Below are 458 nucleotides of genomic sequence, written 5' to 3' on the forward strand. Positions count from 1 at the left end.
TGTGTTACTGCATTGTTATATCAAAGTTCACCAGCTTTTTTTTCCTTTTTTTTTTTCGCGTGGCTCCTCCTCCACTCATCCCTCATCATCCACCTCCGTTGATTCCTTACTCTTAATGTAACTGGAAATCATAAGTTTTCCCTGCAGTAGTATATCTAATAGGTTTGTTAACAATAAGTAATTTAATTTACTCCACGGTTTTATTTCAAAGAATAATTACATTAGTTATTTAATTTCCTGTGCCTATCAGCTGAACTTTGAATTGAACGTGCACTCAATCTACTCTCACGTATCTGTAGCAAAGCTGACAAATGGTCCTGCAAGGCACTGTAATTGTGAAAGGCCAGGCTGCTTGTCCGTTGGTGCATCCTGCCTGAGATTCCAGCATCGACACAGCAGCACACACCCAGCTGACTCACACGCTCAGCCACTCTCGCCAAGTACAATGACAACACTTC

The sequence above is a fragment of the Scylla paramamosain genome, chromosome 14 (genome assembly GCF_035594125.1).
Source record: "Scylla paramamosain isolate STU-SP2022 chromosome 14, ASM3559412v1, whole genome shotgun sequence".
NCBI lineage: Eukaryota > Metazoa > Arthropoda > Malacostraca > Decapoda > Portunidae > Scylla > Scylla paramamosain.